Below are 22363 nucleotides of genomic sequence, written 5' to 3' on the forward strand. Positions count from 1 at the left end.
TATCTCGGAATGGCTATGGAAATGCCATAATAGGTAGGTATGGTGGCTGTTTTGAGGAAGGTATATGGTGGGTTTATGGTACCGGCGAAAGTTGCGCAGTACTAGAGAGGCTAGCAGTGGTGGAAGGGTGAGAGTGTGTATAATCCATGGACTCAACATTAGTCATAAAGAACTCACATACTTATTGCAAACATTTATTAGTCATCGAAACAAAGTACTACACGCATGCTCCTAGGGGGATAGATTGGTAGGAAAATACCATCGCTCGTCTCCGACCGCCACTCATAAGGAAGACAATCAATAAATAAATCATGCTCCGACTTCATGGCATAACGGTTCACCATACGTGCATGCTACGGGAATCACAAACCTCAACACAAGTATTTCTACAATCCACAACTACCCACTAGCATGACTCTAATATCACCATCTTTATATCGCAAAACTATTGCAAGGAATCAAACATATCATATTCAGTGATCTACAAGTTTTATGTAGGATTTTATGACTAACCATGTGAATGACCAATTCCTGTCATCTCTCTAAATAGATATAAGTGAAGCAAGAGAGTTTAATTCTTTCTACAAAATATATGCCCGTGCTCTAACAAATATAAGTGAAGCAAAAGAGCATTCTACAAATGGCGGTTTTCTATGTAAAGAGAAATAGGCAATCCAAACTTCAAATGATATAAGTGATGCACGTGAAGCATTCTATAAAGCCATACTCAAAAAATATAAGTGAAGTGCAAAGAGCATTCTATAAATCAACCAAGGACTATCTCATACCAGCATGGTGCATAAAAATAAAAATAAAAACCTAAATGCAAAAGACGCTCCAAGATTGCACATATCGCATGAACGAAACGAATCTGAAAACATACCGATATTTGTTGAAGAAAGAGGGGATGCCTCCCCAGCATCCCCAAGCTTAGACGCTTGAGTCTCCTTGAATATTTACTTGGGGTGCCTCGGGCATCCCCAAGCTTGAGCTCTTGCCTCTCTTCCTTCTTCTCACATCGAGACCTTCTCAATAATCGAACACTTCATCCACACAAAACTTCAACAGAAAACTCGGTCAGATCCGTTAGTATAATAAAGCAAATCACTACTCTAAGTACTGTTGCAAACCAATTCATATTTTGTTTTTGCATTGTGTCTACTGTAATATAACTTTTTCATGGCTTAATCCACTGATATAAATTGATAGTTTCATCAAAATAAGCAAACTATGCATCAAAAACAGAATCTGTCTAAAACAGAACAGTCTGTAGCAATCTGAACATTCACCATACTTCTGATACTTGAAAAATTCTACCAAAATTAGGAATAATAAAATATTTTTATAGGAAGACAGTGCAAAAAGAATCAGAACCATTTGACGTTCCAACTAAAAATTTAAAATCGCGCACTACAGCCAAAGTTTCTGTGCTGCACCGTACAAACCATCGAGCAAATGTAAACATCCTAAAGGCAAACCTTGGCACATTATTTTTATAATACAATGGAATTGTACAAGGGGATAATTATTTTTGTTGAAAAGTTTCTGTAATTAAGATTCACAAAGTTGCGTGAGCATGAACAAAGTTCAAGGAGCTCTCCCACTTCAACAATGCTTGTCTTTCTCACTTTCACTTTTCTTTTTGAAAAGTTTTGGGTTCCCCTCTTTATTTTTGTTGTATTTAAACTATATGAAAGCACTCGACAGAAATAAATGACTCTCTAAAACTTCCGGGTTGTCTCCCTGGCAGCGCTTTCTTTAAAGCCATTAAGCTAGGCATATAGTGCTCAAGTAACGAATCCACCCGGATCCCAAGGTGTATCAAAGCCAATTTTAATTAGCAATGATTTGTAATTTAGTAGTGAGCACAAAGCAACATATATCAAGCAATGACGAAGTCTAACTCTCTTCCTATGAATCGGCATGTCATAAAAGAACAATTCATGCACACCTAGTAAAGGCCAATGCATAGTATAAACAGTTTCTTGCAATTTTATCATGTTGGAAACATAGAGAGGTGGAGATATAGTTCCTCTCTCATAATAATTGCAAGTAGGAGCAGCAAGCACATGCATATTATATTTATCGAAATCATCATGTGCAATGGTAAAAGGCAACCCATCAATATAATCCTTAATAAGTGCAAACTTCTCCGATATAGTGTAGTTTGGAGAATTCAAAAAGATGATAGGACTATCATGCGTGGGTGCAATAGCAACAATTTCATGTTTAACATAAGAAACTATAGCAAGTTCATCTCCATAAGCATAATTCATATTGGCATCTTGGCCACAAGAATAGCAAGCATCATCAAAAAGGGATATTTCAAGAGAATCAATGGGATCATAACAGTCATCATAGCAATCATCCTTCGGTAAGCACGAAGGGGAATTAAACAATGTATGAGTTGAAGAGTTACTCTCATTAGAAGGTGGGCACGGGTGATCAATCCGCTCTTCCTCCTTTTGTTCTTCGCTCTCCTCCTCATCTTTTTCATCCAATGAGCTCACATTTTCATCAATTTCTTCTTCCATAGACTCCTGCAAAATATTAGTCTCTTCTTGGACAGTGGAGTAGTCCTCAATATATAGTTTAACATAAGCATTAGAAGCATAATTCTCATAACAATATTCAAGTATTGCAAAATTTTCAGATTTGTGAAGAGTATCATCATACTTTTCAATCAAAGAAGCAATTTCAGAAGCACCCTTAAAAGCAACAAATTCTTCAATTTGTTGAACATCATAGTAATTATAAACACCCTTAGCATACAAAGATACGATTCCATTATTACTAAACTCACATTGATAGGGAGGTGTTTCTTAGGGTTTTCAGAACAAAAAGTAAAATCATATATTTCACATAAATTCCAAGCATAGCATTGCAAACGTTGAATTTGACTCCATAATAGTTTCCCCTTTTCAGATATACGGTGTCGCACATGACAAGCATGCTCATCTAAGGATTTTCCCTCAACTAAGCTAGTTGGGGTTTCAGCACGAGCACATAGGGATCGAAGATGATCCAAGTAATAAGCTTTAGCAGTGTGATAGATTTTGATTGGTTCTTCAACCATTGGTTCAGTAAGTACAACTAATTTTTTTTGGTATTTTGCATTTCCTACCCATAACTAAAGGTAGAAAACAACTAAGAACAGCAAATAAAAATTACTTAGTGATAAAGCAAACAAGCACACACGAAAATATTCACCCTACGCTATTGCTCCCCGGCAACGGCGCCAAAAAAAGGTCTTGATAACCCACAAGTATAGGGGATCGCAACAATTTTTGATAAGTAAGAGTGTCGAACCCAACGAGGAGCTAAAGGTAGAACAAATATTCCCTCAAGTTCTATCGACCACCGATACAACTCTACGCACGCTTGACGTTCGCTTTACCTAGAACAAGTATGAAACAAGAAGTACTTTGTAGGTGTTGTTGGATAGATTTGCAAGATAATAAAGATTACGTAAATAAAAAGTAGGGGCTGTTTAGGTAAAGAAACAATAAAGTAAATATAGCAAGTGTGGAAAAGTGGTGTAAGAGTTGTGAAATTGCCCCTAAGCAATTGACTACTTTACTAGACCGATAGCAAGTATTATGTGGGAGAGGCCACTGCTAGCATGTCATCCCCGACTTGGAATTCTATGCACTTATGATTGGAACTATTAGCAAGCATCCGCAACTACTAACGTTCATTAAGGTAAAACCCAACAATAGCATTAAGATAAATTGGTCCCCCTTCAATCCCGTATGCATCAATTTCTATGCTAGGTTGAAGCTTCTGTCACTCTTGCCCTCCAATACATAGCCCTATCAACATACAACTAACCCTAGGGTGTGATCCACGCGCGCAATCATATGATGGGCACCAAAGGACAGCAACATAACCACAAGCAAATTAAATCAATCATAGCAATTCATCAACCACCGATAGGACAACGAAAATCTACTCAGACATCATAGGATGGCAACACATCATTGGATAATAATATGAAACATAAAGCACCATGTTCAAGTAGAGGGTACAACGGGTTGCGGGAGAGTGGACTGCTGTAGATAGAGGGGGAAGGTGATGGAGATGTTGGTGAAGATGGCGGAGGTGTTGGTGTAGATCGCGGTGATGATGATGATGGCCACGGCGGCGTTCCGGCGCCACCGAAGGAGAGGGGGAGAGGGGCCCCCTTCTTCCTCTTCTTCCTTGACCTCCTCCCTAGATGGGAGAAGGGTTTCCTCTCTGGTCCTTGGCCTCCATGGCATGGGAGGGGCGAGAGTGGCCGGTGGTCCGAGTGTCGGGGTCCCCATTAGCTACTCGATACGTCGGAAATCTGCTACACCATTCAGGTGTTGCCACCACTCTATCCAACCTCTCTCTAATGTAAAGATTTGCATCATGGTTGTTATTTCTCCAAGTGAACACATCCCTCGTGAAACCAAAATCATGCAAATTACAATCCTCCAACGCTTGCTTGAACCTATCCATGTAAACTTGGGGCCTCTCCACCCCTCCCTCCTTCTCCCCTTGGAACATAATCTCATTAAAGTCCCCTAGACACAACCATGGACTGTCACTATGATGTTTGATTGTCCTTAATAATCTCGAGGTGGCCTCCCTTTTACCCAAACTCGGTTCTTCATAAATACCAGTAAACCGCCATTCAAAACCATCCTTCTCAGTTACTATAGCATCAATATGGTACCTCGATATTAGTCCTGCTTGCACCTTTAGCGAGCTCCTCCAAAACAGTGCCAAACCACCAGATTGACCTTCGCAATCCTTCACTCTCATACTAGTCAGTCCAAGTTTCCATCTCCACCATTCCATCCTTTTCGTAACTAGTTTTGTTTCCGACAAAAAAAGGATGTCGGGGTCCTAACACATCTCCAACGTATCTATAATTTTTGATTGCTCCATGCTATATTATCTACTGTTTTGGACATTATTGGGCTTTATTATCCACTTTTATATTATTTTTGGGACTAACCTATTAACCGGAGGCCCAACCCAGAATTGTTGTTTTTTGCCTGTTTTAGGGTTTCGAAGAAAAGGAATATCAAACGGAGTCCAAACGGAATGAAACCTTCGGGAACATGATTTTTAGGAACATTATGATCTAGGAGACTTGGACCCTACGTCAAGAAAGAAACGAGGAGGCCACGAGGTAGGGGGCGCGCCTGCCTACCCTAGGCGCGCCCTCCACCCTCGTGGCCCCCCTGTTGCTCCACTGACGTACTCCTTCCTCCTATATATACCTACGTACCCCCAAATGATTAGATACGGAGCCAAAAACCTAATTCCACCACCGCAACTTTCTGTATCCATGAGATCCCATCTTGGGACCTGTTCCCGAGCTCCGCCGGAGGGGGCATCGATCACAGAGGGCTTCTACATCAACACCATAGCCCCTCCGATGAAGTGTGAGTAGTTTAGCTCAGACCTACGGGTCCATATTTAGTAGCTAGATGACTTCTTCTCTCTTTTTGGATCTCAATACAATGTTCTCCCCCTCTCTTGTGGAGATCTATTCGATGTAATCTTCTTTTTGCGGTGTGTTTGTTGAGACCGATGAATTGTAGGTTTATGATCAAGTCTATCTATGAATAATATTTGAATCTTCTCTGAATTCTTTTATGTATGATTGGTTATCTTTGCAAGTCTCTTTGAATTATCAGTTTCGTTTGGCCTACTAGATTGATCTTTCTTGCAATGGGAGAAGTGCTTAGCTTTGGGTTCAATCTGGCAGTGTCCTTTCCCGGTGACAGTAAGGGCAACAAGGCACGTATTGTATTGTTGCCATCGAGGATAACAGGATGGGGTTTTCTTCATATTGCATGAGTCTATCCCTCTACATCATATCATCTTGCTTAAGGCGTTACTCTGTTTTTAACTTAATACTCTAGATGCATGCTAGATAGTGGTCGATGAGTGGAGTAATAGTAGTAGATGCAGGCAGGAGTCGGTCTACTTGTCTCGGACGTGATGCCTATATACATGATCATACCTATATATTCTCATAACTATGCTCAATTCTGTCAATTGCTCAACAGTAATTTGTTCACCCACCGTAGAATACTTATGCTCTTGAGAGAAGCCACTAGTGAAACCTATGGCCCCCGGGTCTATCTTTATCATATTAATCTCCTACTATTTATTTATTTACTTTGCCTTTATTTTACTTTGCATCTTTATCATAAAAATACCAAAAACATTATCTTATCATATCTATCAGATCTCACTCTCGTAAGTGGCCCTATAGGGATTGACAACCCCTATTTGCGTTGGTTGCGAGGATTTATTTGTTTTTTGCAGGTACGAGGGACTCACGCATAGCCTCCTACTGGATTGATACCTTGGTTCTCAAAAACTGAGGGAAATACTTACGCTACTTTGCTGCATCATCCCTTCCTCTTCGGGGAAAACTAACGCAGTTCTCAAGAGGTAGCAGGTCCTTGTTCTTCTGGATGTCCATAAGACCCTAAATTGCCGAGCCGTTCCCCAACCCCTAACAATTCCAAGCTATTACCTTCATTGGGGCTTGCAGGGTTGTTCTAATAGCCCCGCTTCATTATCTGGGTTGTAATCAACATTGTTCCTGGCTTTCGTTGGGTCCTTCCGCTCCTCACTTTCTACTTCCATCTGGTCCATACCTCTTTTACTACCACCATGTACATCTACCTTGATTTGATCACCCTTGTTGTTCCTCCCTTTCCTTTTAAATTTGCCACCCTCTCTCTGAGTCCCCTTGGCTCCTCCTTCATCTTGTCCTACATGCATAGTCTCAGAATTCGGGGAAGCCCCTTGTCGGTGTCAAAACCGGCGGATCTCGGGTAGGGGGTCCCGAACTGTGCGTCTAAGGAGGATGGTTACAGGAGGCAGGGGACACGATGTTTTACCCCGGTTCGGGCCCTCTTGATGGAGGTAAAACCCTACGTCCTGCTTGATTTATTCTTGATGATATGAGTATTACAAGAGTTGATCTACCACGAGATCGGAGAGGCTAAACCCTAGAAGCTAGCCTATGGTATGATTGTATGTTGTCCTATGGACTAAAACCCTCCGGTTTATATAGACACCGGAGGGGGCTAGGGTTACACAAGGTCAGTTACAAAGGAGAAGATATACATATCCGTATTGCCTAGCTTGCCTTCCACGCCAAGTAGAGTCCTATCCGGACACGAGACGAAGTCTTCAATCTTGTATCTTCATAGTCCAACAGTCCGGTCAAAGGATATAATCCAGCTGTCCGGATACCCCCTAATCCAGGACTCCCTCAGTAGCCCCCGAACCAGGCTTCAATGACGATGAGTCTGGCACGCAGTGTTGTCTTCGACATTGCAAGGTGGGTTCTTCTCCATCTTTAGAACGTTTGTAAAGCAGTGTCTGGCCCATAAATGTTTGGACCTCTTGGCTTCTGTGCCCAATAAGGGCTATCTCCCACGCGTCGAATGAATACGAGGCGCCAGGGCGTTTTTACATTCACCCCCTAGCCAGATAAATAAATTGTCTATTAAAGGGATGGGGATTCTTAGATCCGATCCATACCATCCTCCCCCAGCGAGAATCCATCAGAGCCTGTTTCGGAAAGATCCATTCCAGCATGCCCGACCCCCGCAGCTCCTCCTCCCGCCCCCGTAGCCCTAAGCCCGGTGATTGGGAGAGATGCTCAGTCCCTCACAGTCGATTAGTCGAACTGCAGACTAAGGGATTTCTCCCTCCGACGTATATGGTGCCCGTTCGAGCCGGGCTTGCCACCTACAATGGCGGGGAGCAAGTAGAGAGCTTTCCCTGTCCCTCTATGGGGGAACGGGTCTGCCTTGTTCCTTATTTATTAAGGGGACTCGGATTTCCAATTCATCCGTTCCTCCGCGGGCTCCTGGAGTTCTACGGCCTCCAATTACACAATTTCACCCCTGCCTCCATTCTACATATCATCGGCTATGTTGCTCTCTTTGAGTTGTTCCTGGGCTGCGAGGCTCACTTCGAGCTGTGGAAAAGGCTATTTTGCCTCGTCCCTCGCACACAGAGGGGGTCACTTTACGAAGTGGGCGGAGCCGAAATATGGCGCATCGCCGGTACCGGATACCTGTTCGGTACCCCCAAGAAGTTGTCTGAAGACTGGCCTTCAGAATGGTTTTATATGGAGGACGTTCCCCTTCCGGACCCTGTTCGGCGGGGTCTTCCTGAGTTCAACAATGCTCCTCCGAAGAAACGCCGAAGTTGGCGCCTACGGAGCCCCCAGGTGGAAGACAATGGAGAAGTCCTCTATCTCATGAATCGGATTAAAGCACTGGCTCAATCAGGATTGACAGTAATCGAAGTTATGTCGATTTGCATAATGCGGGGAGTGCAACCACTTCAATATCGTGGGCACCCCTTGTGGTGTTTTAACGGGGCGGATGATACCACCCGCTGCGGGCATAAGGGTCCGGACAATGCTGCTGCTTTAGCAAAAATTATGTCTGAATTGTTCAAGGGAGAGGAGGAGGAGTTCATCCACATCAAGCCACGGGATGGATTCTCCCTGTACAATCCTCCAAGCTGGGTAAGTTATATCTCCTTACTCCCATTTTTCCCGCATTCTTTGTCGTAAGTATTCACCTTGCCACTTTGCGGCAGGAACTGCGAAAAGCCATAAAGGAGGTCAGCAGCCCTTCTCCACAACCAGAGGACCCTGACCGGGCCCTCGACTCCGGACTCGAAGAAGATCCGGTTATATTCGTGGAGCTGATAGACTGGCAGTTCTATCAACTAAGTTGTGATGACGCCATGGTGGCCATTACGGCCGACTATCCCGGACTACTTCCTACATCACACGTAAGAAAAACCAAAAATCCCAACTCCAAAAACTAGGATCCCCTTTTAGACACTTCACCTACCATATACATATGGTGTTTTTACAGGGAAGGCATTCGGGACGCCCTGTCGTACCCGCAGCAACTCGCTAACAAGAGGCACCGAGGCCGGGCAGGCCAAAAAGGAAGGCGGTCAGGATGGAGACGCCGACGCAAAGGTATAACAAAAACCCCGCTCTGTGGTTGTCGTCTTTCTCGAAATGTAATGATGCCCGTGTTTCTTTAACAGAAAAAGCGCTCGCCAGAATATGTCCGGCGATGTTGCTAATCACGCTTCCACCAGTCGGGCGCCAGGACCGGACATAGAGGCGGAAGCCGATATGGGGCGGGCGCAGGATAATCCTCCTACAGAGGATGCAGATAGATTATCTGCCACAAATTCAGAAGTGGAAAGAGCCATGAATCATAGGCGCCGCCGGGCCGTACTCCGCGACGCTTGTTTCTCACCAGAGGCATTTGATGCCTTCAATTCTGGAGAGGCGTACCTCCGTGCTGCTCAAGATGGTCTAGCCAGAGCCACGTATCAGTATGTAAAGGATGTACGGGTAAGTAACTCTGACGATTTATATGTATCAGTAGCCCCTAAGACTTGAAACAGTTAGCAGAACTGATTTAAGGATCATCTTTATTGTGCAGGTTCTCACAAGGAAGAATACTAAGCTGTCACAGGAGCTGGTGGAATGCAAGACCCGACTGTGGGCCGCTGTTGCCACATTGAAGGAGCCGAAAAAGTCTCCCGCTGGTAACATTTATTTTAAAGTATGATGGTTACCATCTAGTGTGCGGCGTGGCTGCAGATCTAACAATAGATGTTGCAGATGAATCCAGAGAAAATCCAGAGGACCAGCATGTCGTGCAGCAGCTGGAGGCTGGCAAACGCGTGCTGACTGAGGTTAGGCGGGAGAAAAACAATCTCCAAGACGCCAATATCAAGCTGAGCGTGGAACTAAAAGACGTTCGAGCCCAGCTTGCAGACTCCGAGAAGGAGAATAAGCGGCTTTGACGCGGCATTTTTAGTAAGTGCTTGAATGAATCCTTTTGAAGGAGTTCGGCGAAGAAGCTGACTAACAACGTTATGTCCGTAGGTATGCTGATGGGTCGTCCCGCGGAGGAAATGCCCGGGTCTGCTGGTGATCTTCTATCCGAGCTCTCACATATGCACGAACAAGTTCGGCAGGTGATGCAAGGTGTTGCCCAGGCCTTGTGGACATCCGTCTCCCTGCCAGAAGGCATTGCAGAGCTTACGGAGAAGCTCAAGGGAGCACGGTGGTGCTTTCGATTATGGAAGGTATCGGCCTACCGACAAGGTGCCAGAGAAGCCTGGGCCATGGTGAAGACGCGGTATACCAAGGCTGACCCAAATCACATGTCCGAGGTCGGACCTGTGGGGCCCGACAGAAAAGAGATCCCCGTTAGCTTAGTTTATGGGCAAGTAGAATTAGCTGCAAAGTATTCCCAATAGGATTGTAGGCTAGACCGCCTGTTGGATGGTATAGAAGAAGAATTTAGTCAGTCTGCATGACTATGTAATTAAAGTGACATGTATAATGCCTTCTAGCCGGGTTGTAGATCATTTGTCATGGCGGACCTTTTCGCTTCAACCTCAGGACCCGATAGTCCGGAGTGTGTCCGAATACCCGCTCAGTTATATAAGAACCGGGGTATGCGTGGAGACCAGGCGTAGGGGTCATTAGTGCTTGAACAGACAAGTGCCCAACTAGTTATGTTATATTACAAGGGTAGTAAGAAACATCTTCCAGGGAGAATAGTTCCGTTAAGGGTTCCTTTCCCTGGGTATGCATGCCCTAAAGTGCATGTCCGGACTACGATAAGAAACGCAGGAAAAAACATCTGGGGGCAGATATGGAAAATGAAAAATCATCTTTTGTTCACCGACCAAATATTCTCTTAAGAACGCTAGCTTTCGGCTTCACCCAGTCTGAGGTACACATCCGGCTGACCCGGTAGTAACAATCGCAGAGGTGCTCCCCTTATGCCCTAGCCGAATTAACGGGAACGTAGGGCATAAATACAAGAGCCAGGCAACCCAGCTTGGCCAAAACTTAAGTCATATCGATGCATATAATGGTGAAAAAGGTACATGCGGAAGTATAACACATGTGCGGGGCATGAGGCCCAGATAAATAATTAAGCTTCTATGAAAGAAGCCCCCAGGTATGATGAGCGTGGCTAGCGCATCTATAATGTGCGAGCGAGGCACAAGTTGGCCCTTGAAGGCCTATAGAAAGAATAAAAGAAAGGAACAAAGAAAAACAAGATAGATAATGTATATGCAAAAAATGGACAGAGGAAGGAAACGAACATAGAGTCCGGCGCTAGGCGTAGAATCTTCGGAGCCTGCCCGCGTTCCATGGGTTCGGCTTGAGTTGATTAGTCGATGCATCCCGTAGTCGGTACGCTCCACCGGCCAGAACTTGGTCAATAATGAAGGGACCTTCCCATTTGGGCTCGAGCTTGTTCTTTTTCTTATCCGGCAGGCGTAGAACTAGTTCGCCAACGTTATCAGTTTTGGCCCGTACTTCTCTGCTTTGGTATCTGCGAGCCTGTTGCTGATAAAATGCGGAACAGGCTTTTGCTACATCGCGCTCCTCCTCCAAGTTGTCCAGACTGTCCTGCCGATCAAGCTCGGCTTCTCTTTCTTCGTACATGCGCACTCGAGGTGAATCATGAATTTTGTCACAGGGCAAGATTGCCTATGCGCCGTACACCATAAAGAAGGGTGTATATCCGGTACTACGGTTAGGCGTGGTCCGCAGCCCCCAGAGTACGGAGTCGAGCTCCTCTACCCAGTGCGTGTTAGACTCCGTTAAGGAATGCACTAATCTGGGTTTGATGCCGCTCATTATAAGACCGTTTGCTCGCTCAACCTGGCCGTTTGTTTGTGGGTGATAGACTGAAGCGTAATCGAGCTTGATGCCCATTTTGTTGCACCAGAGTTTTACCTCATCGGCCGTGAAGTTTGTGCCATTGTCAGTGATGATGTTGTGGGGGACGCCATAACGGTGTACGACCCCGGATATGAAGTCTATCACCGGTTCAGATTCGGTTGTTTTAATAGGTTTGGCCTCTATCCATTTGGTGAATTTATCCACCATGACAAGTAAGTATTTTTTCTTGTGGGTTCCCCCTTTAAGGGGTCCAACCATGTCAAGCCCCCAGACCGCAAAGGGCCATGTAATGGGGATTGTTTGGAGGGCGGTGGGTGGCATGTGGCTTTGATTTGCAAAGAGCTGGCAACCGGCGCAACGTTGGACCAAGTCCTGTGCATCTGCCCGGGCCATTGGCCAATAAAATCATGTATGGAAGGCCTTGCTTACAAGAGCCCGGGCTGCGGTGTGGTGAACGCCGAGTCCGGCGTGAATTTCTGCCAAAAGGTTCCTCCCTTCCTCTTCGGAGATGCATCTTTGAAGGACCCCGGTAGTGCTTTTTTGTATAATTCTCCCTCATGGACCCTGCAGGCCTTGGATCACCGCACTATGCAACGTGCCTCATTTTGGTCCTCTGGAAGTTCCTGTCTAGTTAGGTAGGCCAGGAATGGTTCTGTCCATGGGGCAATGATGGCCATTATTACGTGGGCTGAAGGTGTTATTTCGGTGGCAGAGCCTCCGATTGTGTCAGAGTGTTCGGTATCGGGTATTTTGGCTGGGTCTGGACTATTGTTACCGGTGTCCCCTTCCCATACTACGGATGGCTTGAACAGCCTCTCCAAAAATATGTTGGGGGCGGGTGAGGATATCCGCCGCCTGATTGTTTTCCCGAGCCACATGGTGAAATTCGAGCCCCTCGAACCGAGCTAACATTTTTAGGACGACGTTTCGGTAGGCCACCATTTTTGGATCCTTGGCGTCAAAGTCTCCATTCATTTGGGATATTGCGAGGTTTGAATCCCCACGCACCTCCAGGCGTTGAATGCCCATGGAGACTACCATCCGAAGACCATGCAACAGAGCTTTGTATTCGGCTGCGTTGTTGGAGTCTGTATACAATATTTGCAGCACGTACTGAATGGTATCTCCGGTTGGGGACGTTAGGACTATGCCAGCCCCTAGACCAGCCAGCATTTTAGAACCGTCGAAGTGCATGATCCAATTGGAGTATGCGCCGTACTCTTTAGGGAGTTCGGCCTCCGTACATTCGGCGGCAAAGTCGGCCAATACTTGCGACTTAATGGCTCGTCGAGGTTTGTATGTTATGTCGAACGGGAGGAGCTCAATGGCCCATTTAGCAATCCGGCCCATGGCGTCGCCGTTGTTTATAATATCATTAAGTGGCACTTCCGAGGCTACTGTAATCGAACACTCTTGAAAGTGTGTCGCAGCTTCCGGGATGCCATGAATACCGCATAGGCTATCTTTTGATAATGTGGGTATCGTGATTTGCATGGACTGAGGATAGTGGATACATAGTATACCGGCTTTTGAAGAGGGAATTTATGTCCGTCAGCTTCTCGTTCGACGACGAGCACTGCGCTTACAACTTGATGAGTTGCCGCAATGTACAACAGCATTGGTTCACCGATGTTTGGCGCGGCCAGGATTGGGTTGGTTGCCAAAATGGCCTTTATTTCTTCCAATCCGGCTGTGGCAGCGTCCATCCACTCGAAGTGTTTGGTGCGCCGAAGGAGGCGATAAAGGGGTAAAGCCTTTTCTCCTAAGCGGGAGATAAAGCGGCTTAGAGCCGCCACGCATCCAGTTAACTTCTGGATTTGTTTGAGGTCTGTTGGGGTAGCCAACTGTGACAAAGCTCGGATTTTGGCCGGATTAGCTTCAATACCTCTACTAGAGACAATGAAACCCAGGAGCTTTTTGGCTGGTACGCCGAAAACGCATTTTTCCAGATTGAGCTTGATGTCGTATATTCGGAGGTTGTCGAATGTGAGCCTCAAGTCGTCTATCAAAGAGTCTACGTGTTTGGTTTTGACGACCACATCATCTACGTATGCCTCTACTGTTTTGCCGATTTGTTTCTCCAGACATGTCTGAATCATGCGCTGATATGTTGCGCCGGCGTTTTTGAGCCCAAAAGGCATTGTGTTGAAACAGAAGGGACCGTATGGTGTGATGAATGGCATTGCGGCTTGATCGGACTCCGCCATCTTGATTTGGTGGTAACCGGAGTATGCGTCGAGGAAACACAATGACTCGTGTCCTGCGGTAGCATCGATAATTTGATCGATGCGGGGGAGGGGGAAGGGATCCTTTGGGAAAGCTTTATTGAGGTCCTTGAAATCGACACAAAGGCGCTAGGATTTATCCTTCTTTGGTACCATCACCAGGTTTGCTAGCCAGTCCGGGTGTTTTATTTCTCTGATGAATCAGGCCTCCAATAACTTGGCTAGTTCCTCTCCCATGGCCTGTCTCTTAGGTTCGGAGAAACGCCGAAGAGCTTGCTTGACCGGCTTGAATCCCTTTAGGATATTGAGGCTATGCTCGGCCAGCCTGCGTGGGATTCCTGGCATGTCTGAGGGATGCCAGGCGAATATGTCCCAATTCTCTCACAGGAACTCTCGTAGTGCGGCGTCCACGACAGGGTTTAACTGTGCCCCGATGGAGGCTGTTTTTGTAGGGTCCGTTGGGTGGACTTGGAATTTGACTATTTCATCCGCTGGTTTAAAAGAGGTGGACTTGGATCTCTTATCGAGTATCACGTCATCCCTGTCCACTGTGGAGCATAGCATGGTTAATTCATCGGCCGAGAGGGCTTCGGATAATGCCTCGAGGGCCAGTGCAACTATTTTGTTTTCGGCGCAGAGTGCTGTGTCCGGATCACTGGCGAGGGTGATGATTCCGTTGGGCCCGGGCATTTTGAGCTTCATGTACCCATAATGGGGTACGGCTTGGAAGATCGTGAACGCCTCACGTCCTAAAAGGGCGTGGTATCCACTGCTGAATGGGGCCACTTGAAATGTAATTTCTTCAGACCTATAGTTCTCTGGCGTACCGAATACCACATCTAGTGTGATTTTCCCAGCGCACCGTGCCTCTCGACTGGGTATGATTCCCCTGAAGGTTGTGCTACTTTGCTCAATGCGGTTCCAGTCTATTTCCATTTTTTGAAGAGTTTCCTCATAGCCGTCCACAATTGGACTGAGGACCAATGCGGCTGGTGCTCGGGCTGTTCGGAATTTAGGTTCATCACTGTCATTGAAGGTAATAGCCGTGTCACTTCATGGATTTATTGCTGCTACGTGGCAGATTTCGGCCATGCTGCGGAGTGTTCGCTTGCGCCTATTATTTGACGCGAAGGTCTCAAAGACTATTAACACCGTATTGTTATCCACGGGATGGTGCTCTGTGGCATTTGGGATAAGAAGATCCTCACCACTTTTGGCCACCTGCCGGAGTATCCAACATGCTCTAAGGATGTGCGTTGGTATTGTGTCCGCTGTACTATGAATTTTGCAGGGTCCATTAAGCCATCCCTCCAGTACGGTTCCATTCCCTGTAGAGGGTTTTTGTTTCCTTGCAACTAGCTCGGGTGTCTTATGATAGTGCACCCTTTTACTTCGGACTGGGTGTATATTCGGGGCCGGATTATCCCAAAATTTTGGTTCGGTTTTCCAGGTGCTTTCCATCGCACAGTACTTCCGTACTATGGATGCCAAGTTAGTGAAGCGTGATATGTCACGGTGACTTAAGGCGTTAAGGATTCCCTTGTCCGTGCAATTATTGCAGAAAAGTGAGACTGCATCTTCCTCGTGACAGTCCTTAACCTTGTTCATCACAAGGAGGAATCTGGCCCAATAATGATGTACTGTTTCATGGGGCTCTTGCCTGATGTGGGAAAGATCGTTTATGTCTGGGTGGGTGGGTGGATTTGAGTCCGAACCCCTACCCAATCTGAGACCCAAGGGCCGAGGAGCTTCCAATCTTGGAAGTTCGGGTTCCGGAGTGTTGCCCGATAAGTCTGGTCCGCTGCCTGATTCTAGGTTCAGGGCTTGGGTGATGTCCTCCCGTAAGCGGGTATCCGGCTCGGAGAGCTCAGGAATCCGGACATAGTTAGTCCTCAAAATAGGGGAAGAGTTGCCGCATTGTTCCTCTACCACCGCAATGTGATGGGTGACCGATGGAGAGTTAATCTCCCTTTGATCAGGTTTAAGCCCAATCCTATCAGAGTCCGTAGTGACTCCCAAGGCGGCGATGCGATCGAAGAGTTCGTTTAGGGAAGAGAGCTCCATTGGATCCATCTGCTCGGTGAATTCCGAGCCGACGTGGAGGCTGTTTTTGATGACCCGAGAAGTCATCATCGGTGCAGCGGCTGAACAGGCAGTCATGAAGAAACTGCCTAGCCGGAGAGTTTGGCCGATAGCTAGAGTTCCCCCGGCGGTAATGTTGTTTTTAACAACGAGATGAGGCATCTTTCCTTATGGCGACGTCACAGAGGAACTCTCAATGAAAGCACCAATGTCGGTGTCAAAACCGGCGGATCTCGGGTAGGGGGTCCCAAACTGTGCGTCTAAGGCGGATGGTAATAGGAGGTAGGGGACACGATGTTTTACCCAGGTTTGAGCCCTCTTGATGGAGGTAAGACCCTACGTCCTGCTTGATTTATTCTTGATGATATGAGTATTACAAGAGTTGATCTACCACGAGATCGGAGAGGCTAAACCCTAGAAGCAAGCCCATGGTATGATTGTATGTCGTCCTACGGACTAAAACCCTTCGGTTTATATAGACACCGGAGGGGGCTAGGGTTACACAAGGTCGGTTACAAAGGAGGAGATATACATATCCGTATTGCCCAGCTTGCCTTCCACGCCAAGTAGAGTCCTATCCGGACACGATACGAAGTCTTCAATCTTGTATCTTCATAGTCCAACAGTCCGGCCAAAGGATATAATCCGGCTATCCGGATACCCCCTAATCCAGGACTCCCTCACCCCTAGTCCATATAACTCTTCATTACCAGACTGCATTATGTTTTGAACATGCCCTCCCATTCCTCCATCCTTCTCTATTGGAGATCTCCCCTTTTCACCCTGGGTCCCCTCGCCCTCCTGGCCATCTTTGTTAAATTCCATACTTTTGCTAAACCCCTTTCCAAAATTTGTTAGTACTGTGTTTCCAGTTGAACTCAGCGGGTACATCATCTCCTTGCCGTCTCTCCTGTCGACCTTTCCCTGTAAGCCAGAATTAGAACGCTGATAACCCACAAGTATATGGGATCGCAACAGTTTTCGAGGGTAGAGTATTCAACCCAAATTTATTTATTCAACACAAGGGGAGCCAAAGAATATTCTCAAGTATTAGCAGCTGAGTTGTCAATTGAACCACACCTGGAAACTTAATATCTGCAACAAAGTGTTTAGTAGCAAAGTAATATGATAGTAGTGGTAACGGTAGCAAAAGTAATATTTTTGGTTTTATAGTGATTGTAACAGTAGCAACGGAAAAGCAAATAAGCGAAGAACAATATAGGAAAAGCTCGTAGGCATTGGATCGGTGATGGAGAATTATGTCGGATGCAATCAATCATGCAACAATTATAACATAGGGTGACACAGAACTAGCTCCAATTCATCAATGTAATATAGGCATGTATTCTGAATATAGTCATACGTGCTTATGGAAAAGAACTTGCATGACATCTTTTGTCCTACCCTCCCATGGTAGCGGGGTCCTATTGGAAACTAAGGGATATTAAGGCCTCCTTTTAATAGAGTACTGAACCAAAGCATTAACACATAGTGAATACATTTACTCCTCAAATAACGGTCATCACCGGGAGTGGTCCCAATTACTGTCACTACGGGGTTCCTGGATCATAACACATAATAGGTGACTATAGACTTGCAAGATAGGATCAAGAAATCTCATATATTGATGAAAACATAATAGGTTCAGATCTGAAATCATGGCACTCGGGCCCTAGTGATTAGCATTAAGCATAGCAAAGTCATAGCAACATCAATCGCAGAACATAGTGGATACTAGGGATCAAACCCTAACAAAACTAACTCGATTACATGATAAATCTCATCAAACCCATCACCGTCTAGCAAGACTACAATGGAATTACTCACGCACGGCGGTGAGCATCATGAAATTGGTGATGGAGGAAGGTTGATGATGATGATGGCGACGGATTCCCCTCTCTGGAGGCTCGAACGGACTCCAAATCAGCCCTCCCAAGAGAGTTTAGGGCTTAGCGGCGGCTCCGTATCGTAAAACGCGATGAATCCTTCTCTCTGATTTTTTTTCTCCCCGAAAGTGAATATATGGAGTCCGGGTTGAGGTCGGTGGAGCATGAGGGGGACCCAGGAGGCAGGGGCGCGCCCCCACCCTCGTGAACAGGGTGTGGGCCCCCTGACGTGGATCTTTCTTCCAGTATTTTTTATATATTCCAAAATAATTCTCCGTTGATTTTCAGGTCATTCCGAGAACTTTTATTTCTGCACAAAAATAACACCATGACAATTCTGCTAAAAACAGCGTCAGTCCGGGTTAGTTCCATTCAAATCATGCAAGTTAGAGTCCAAAACAAGGGCAAAAGTGTTTGGAAAAGTAGATATGACGAAGACGTATCAACTCCCCCAAGCTTCAACCTTTGCTTGTCCTCAAGCAATTCCGTTGAGAAACTGAAAATGATAAAGAAAACTTTTACAAACTCTGTTTGCTCTTGTTGTTGTAAATATGTAAAGCCAACATTCAAGTTTTCAGCAAAGATTATGAACTAACCATATTCACAATAACACTTAGGTCTCATGTTTACTCGTATCAATGACATAATCAACTAGCAATCAATAATAATAAATCTCGAATGACAACACTTTCTCAGAACAATCATAATATGATATGACAAGATGGTATCTCGCTAGCCCTTTCTGAGACTGCAAAACATAAATGCAGAGCACCTTTAAAGATCAAGGATAGACTAGACATTGTAATTCATGGTAAAAGAGATCCAGTCAAGTCATACTCAATGTAAACTAGTAGACTGCCCGTGCGTTGCCATGGGCCAGGGAAAAATTTGTAAACAATGCTCAAGTTACCGGCCTCGGACGAAAACATTGCACGCAAGTATCTTCTCTCTATTCCAACAAACACCATGCACCCCATCTAGCCTCTGTTTTTTGTTGAACTTGTCCCTAGCCCTCTTTGTCCATACATAAACCATCCTCTCAATATGCGGTAACTTGATTATGCATGTGGCTTCTATGTCATTGTTTTGTTGTCTCGCACTACTACGTATGTTAAAAATATGGCATGTACAAGGCACCTCACCTTAGTAGAAATAGTAAGAAAATGTGGCATATGAACAAGAAAACAATCTTTCCACCACATGTTCATTCACAAACTAATAATTCTCTATTTATCTTTGGGCTCTGCTTCCATTTCCACCGAAGATGCATCTCCATCACTTTATCTCAATAATACATATTTTCCTACGAACCTCAAATATACATACAAGAATCACACAACAAGGTTGCATCATTGTCATTCCATCTCTTCTTTCACTTCGGCTCTTTTGGTCATTGCAACACCAGCGTGCGCCGTCTTCACACTGCTCCAAATCTGCCCATGTTTCCATCCGGCTCCAAATACGCCCATTTTTTCTCTAATTCAGTCATGTCGTAACAAATTTGTACTTTCAGCCTCAGAATTTCATTGTTTGGAATGAGGAGGGATTTCAGAGTTCACTTCTCAAAAAGAGAACGCAACACATATTGATACAGATTAGTGATGAACAAAAAATTGCTTCCATAGATGTAAATTACTTCTGTATGAAAATATATTTTGTTTCAAATGTTGATACTCCTTGCTTTTGGAACTTAGTTTCCTTCATATGGTTTTTTCACTTCCTTTTTTTGGATGGTAACTGTTTCGGGTCAAATTACTTCTATGGCAACTAAATATTGTTTCCATATGGTTAAATTTTGTTTGTTTGGACTGACCATAGAAAATGATTCCTTGAATTGGCAATCGCTTCAATGTAGTACTCCCTCCGTCCCGCAATAAGTGACTCAAAAATGACTCAACTTTGTACTCCTTACTTCAATTGGAGTATATGTTTTCTTTTCTCATAGGAAAGGAGAGTGCTTTAATTTTTTACAGAACAAAATTGAGATTGATTTATTCCTTAGTTAAAATTGGTGCCATGAATATGTTTCATGGAATCTGAGAATTGTTCCAAACGTATCGATAAAGTACTTCCAATGAAGTAAAAATTGGCAGTCTGAGGATTTTGCATTGAACCTCTTTTAAAATGGTGATGAAAGACCACACATGTTGAAGATAAGTTTCGCCTTAATCTAACTGAGAAACAACTGTTTTTCATACCAGACAAGCAACTACTCCTCTCTGACTCAATGTGCCACACCATTCACTCACCAATGTAATCCATACACATGTTCAATACCTTTTGAATTTTATGCTCCCGCTTCTCCATGTGTCAACCCCTCTGTTCCTTGTTGACCCTAGCTTGTCTTGATTCAACATCAAGCAACAACAAAATATTACACCTGATACGACATCAAGCTATACAGGAACTATTAGACCACCCAAATTATTGAAGCTTCAGAATTTGTGTCTGGGTCCATGCCTAATAAACTGGAAGAAAACCAAAAGATACTTATTGATATGAATCAACTTGGTTAAGTATGGTCAAATACAATGCACGGTGGAATATCTACCCTGGAAAACAAAAGAAAAGGAGATGGAAGAAATCATGTACTCAATGGGTGGTTGTAAGTTCACGGGTATCAAGACTTGGCTCACATATCATTGATCATGGGTCTGTGTCAATATGGCTCCGGTGCCCAGTTTATCACGGTGTTTTGTTATTATTTCCGAGATAGTACTTTCTATTATAGTGTTGAGATAAGCAATTTAGATGTTTTAAATATTCCCAGCTCTTTGGATAAGAAGTATTTCAGTAACTGAATAATCTTTGACCGTCCAAAAGAACTACGATGTTTCTTTGGGAATAACAGCAGAACAAAAAATCCGAGAATCATGGCTGACCTATGAGGCACAGATGTTGTCGAGGACCTAGCTGGCAAACCAGTGCCAGAAGACGACCTTGAACCATGCCTCCTCTCCTTTGCGCAACCTTGAAACCACGAGTAATTACCTGGCATTATTTCATTATCTCAGCTGGTTTTATGACTTCAAACATATGAGAGTACTCTAACATGTAAAATAATTCTTTCTCAGGTTCCAAATAAGTCAACAGTAGGTCAAAAATAGAGGTGAAACATTGCCAGGCAGGCAGACACACAACAACAGCCGATGATTATAGCTTAAGGTCCAATGAGGATAATATAAGTAGTGGAAAACGGAATTTTGTATCCACATCCCTATTGATCAAGGAGTAAGTCAACATGATACAAGAAACGTACAACAACACCCGAGACAATATAATTACAACACTGCAGAAAAATTAGAGATCCATGTAATCAAATATCTCTTTGTTAAATTTTAGCTGAACAACTTAACTTATAGAGTGTCGATGGTTCAGATCTTTTTCCTTTTAATTAACATGTGAGTTATTATGAAGTGGGTAATTTCTTTTTGCGGTATATAAAGTGGGTAATTCATATAGACTAAGACATGGAAAAAGGGTGTAGGTGGTGCAAATTCATAGCAAGTTTTATATTGGATGCACACAAACAACTGTGTGGACACACAAAAAGAAAACAATCACTTTGAAAGTTTGAATAGAAATGTCTAAATGAACATCAGATGGTCTAGTGTCTCCACTGAAAGCACTACATTGACCCCTCATTAACAATTTAGCAATGAACAAACAATTCTAGTATTTAGACATGAGAATACCTTGTACAGAATTTCAAAGCCATAAAAAACGTTACCACTGGTTTGGGTATCCTGGAAATAAAACAGAGGTAATAAATTCCTTATAACTAATCAGGTGAACATAGAAAATTGATTACCTCTGGTTTGATCCCATGTGCTCTAGCCAAAAATAGATCAAATCGGCAGGATATCCTATAAGGAAACAAATCTAGCAAGGAAACTGATTATTATTATATCTAATTTCCAGCTACCAGTGGTAGGCGCAAAGTGGAACACTATTACGTAGGACAACAAATTTGGGCAGGAGGAAGTATAATGGTTATGAATGCCAGGCAAAGTGTATTAAGTTCATAACTATGAGCATGCAAATAATTTATATGAAGGGTCCCTTTTCTTCTGCATAAGTCAGACATACTGTATGTATGTGTAATGTGTCCAACTGTACACAAATACAAAATATATATTACAACAGAAAATGCGTGAATATGATGATGAATATCTTATTCTGAACTCTTTTGCATCTTGTATAATGGACAGGGATTGAGATTCTAATTTCGGCACTACTGGAGAGTATGTTGTGTGCAAAACGAAACTACATGCAGTAATCTACATGATTGTTCGTACGAACAGAGAAACAATTTTGCATTTAGTAGATGTGTGTATGTTTCAGGGTTACTTTCACAATATTTAGTTGGTATAGAAAAAACACTTAAGGCTAGCAAATAGAATTAACCT

The sequence above is a fragment of the Triticum aestivum genome, chromosome 5A (genome assembly GCF_018294505.1).
Source record: "Triticum aestivum cultivar Chinese Spring chromosome 5A, IWGSC CS RefSeq v2.1, whole genome shotgun sequence".
Classification (NCBI taxonomy): Eukaryota; Viridiplantae; Streptophyta; class Magnoliopsida; order Poales; family Poaceae; genus Triticum; species Triticum aestivum.